The 2,541-nt window shown below is 42.6% G+C and overlaps 1 long non-coding RNA gene across 1 annotated transcript; it reads right to left on the bottom strand.

Annotated features, from left to right (window-relative positions):
* Nucleotides 1-583: 583 nt before the first annotated feature.
* LOC309554662 lies at nt 584-2,110 on the bottom strand. Its single transcript, XR_014225240.1, has 2 exons — nt 1,173-2,110; nt 584-768 (listed from the first exon to the last, which is right to left on the bottom strand). It is a non-coding gene; the product is annotated as an uncharacterized lncRNA (long non-coding RNA).
* Nucleotides 2,111-2,541: the final 431 nt, after the last annotated feature.

The following is a 2,541-nucleotide window of genomic DNA, read 5'->3' as shown; positions in this document are numbered from 1 at the left end:
TGTATTGCTTTAGATTAGAATTGGCTGCATTTTTTCCAATTTAATTCATGCACTCAGCAAATTCTACTGCAGGTTTACTGATACCCATTAAAACCAGATAGAGTAGTGGTCCTCAACTCCGGTCCTCGGGGCCCACTAACAGGCCAGATTTAAAGTATTACCTTGGGGAGATGCAGACTAGAATACTGCAATCACTGAGCAGCAAATGAGATCACCTGTGATGTAATTTAGTTATCTTGCAAACCTGGCCTGTTAGTGGGCGCCGAGGACCTGAGTTGAGGACCACTGAGATAGAGCATCAAGTGTTCAATTAGAAATTATGTGTTTAAAATGCTGCAATTCTGTCAATATAACTGAAAACCTGTGAAATGGAAAATGAACAGAGCATATCCTACTGTAGTGTGAACTTCCCACAATACAAAGCACCAAGTGTGATTTCTGTCTCTTTTATCTGCTATAGTATTTGCATAAATCACTTCTGACAGGTTATCCCATCACCACAGAATCTTGGGAACGGCCATGCCCTCCTCCAGTTCACAGAAGGTGATCGGCAGCCTCAGCTGTGCATTTTTCCCAAAGAGACTGTGTAGGGGAGGTGTGTCTATCCCCTCCACTCAGGTCTCAGATTACATTCAGCTCTGTGCTCTTTGTTGTGCAGTATGTGACATCAGATCCCCGCCCCCTGCCTTCTGGAGCTGAGAAAAAGCCTTTGATTTGTGTGTTTAAGAACAGTGTAGAGGAGAAAGGGCTGCCGATGAACAGGTATAACTTATTTAAGACCCGGTTCACACTACTCTGACTTGGGACGCAACTTGTGCGACCTCAAGTCGCCCCAAGTCGCTTGTCATTACAAATTCAATGTAAATGAATGAGAGCCTTCTTAATATGCAATACTGAAGTCGCTCTGACTTCAGAAAAGGTTCCTGTACTACTTCAAGGCGACCTCTATCCGGCTTGTGCACATAGACTTCAATGGGAGTTGCCTCTAAGTTGGATCCTTATCTATTTTCAAGCGACTTGTTATCAGACTTTCCAGGAAGAAGAAAAAGATTTCCCAGGCATTCCCCACAGACAAAGTCGCCTATCATTTAAGTCTCTTTCAAAGTCTCGCTAAAGTCACGCTAAAAAGTTGCTCCTTCATGGGGCGACTTTCTGGTCGCGGTAGTGTGAACTGACTCTAAGAGTATTTGTTTCATTTCTTTGTATCACCTGAGGCCAGTCACTTTATTGGGTACACATAAAGGTTTCCAACCACTTTAAATTGGTCAAACATTATTTACACGCTTCCAACTGGTCTAACTTTACTTTCATATTCTGGCATAGGCAACTGGCATTATTTATCAATGTAGCAATATTTAGCTAGCATATAAAGTACGCTCTTCCTATCACTTCTCATTTATCTTTAAAATCATGTACATTTGTATCTGTATGGCACGTAGTGTTGCTTGGGTCAATGTCAACTGTTAACTGTAACTTTAGTTTCTGGAGAATGACCCTGACAATAGATGCCCATTATTTACCTCTAATCACAGCAGCTTCAGACAATAGTCATCTAATCCAATATAGTTCTTCACAGGTAAATGCTGGGTTTACAGGTCACTGCACATTCACAGTGGTAGTAGAAGAGTATTCGGGAGATTGACCTCTTGGCACGCATTGTACCTGAAAAGCCTAATGCTTGTGTCATTAAAGGATAACTGAACTCAAGAACAAAAATGTAATATATTGTAGCTTACAGTCCTTCAATGTAGTAGCTGCATTCGTTTTCTTTCCAAGCTATGAATATTTTCAGCAGATACAGAAAATATCTATGGATCTTGCCAGAAATGCAGCGTCTTCTCCACTTCCAGTGAGCTGCACGGAATAATATCTGCCTTCTTTTATCATCTGTAATCTACCAATTATCCTGCCCTCTGTGTATTGGATATGAAAAGATGAGATGTGTTTGTTGTCCATATCAGGAGAGCAGCCTAGGGTGACAACCGTGGCTCCCTCCATACATACAGTGGAGTGATGTAGCCACCTAGGGACAATAAGTGTATTATTTGCAGAATTACCAGCTGAAAATATAGCAAAAGAAGCTTTAACCATTTGCCGACCGCACACTGTACATTTACTGCAACCGTGCCGGCTGCGCAGAATCACGTATGTATACTGTAGAGGATTCTGCATTTCCAGGTAGGGGGCACTCACACACATCACAGCACATGCCGATCACCGGGTCCCAGCCAGTGATTGACCGCTGGCACCCGATAATTGGCTCTGAGCTTCACGGGGCACAGCTGTGAGAGCGTAAACAGCAGAGAGCTGTGATCAGCGACAGAAGATCTAGTTGTTTTTTCATTCCCTGGCAAGCAGAGAATAAAAACAACCAGATTCCCAGTAAAAGCAGCACACAGTACATGCATAAACACTTGTTAGGCACATATTTACCTCCTTGATCACCCTCGATGTTAACCCCTTACTGCCCAGTGTCATTAGTTCAGTGACAGTGCACATTATTAGCACTGATCACTTTAATAATGTCACTGGTGATGTCAG

Source organism: Pelophylax lessonae (assembly GCF_965119305.1).
Source record: "Pelophylax lessonae genome assembly, chromosome: 4".
Classification (NCBI taxonomy): Eukaryota; Metazoa; Chordata; class Amphibia; order Anura; family Ranidae; genus Pelophylax; species Pelophylax lessonae.
Note: the sequence above shows the minus strand (reverse complement) of the source record. Positions and strands in the feature narration are given on the sequence as shown.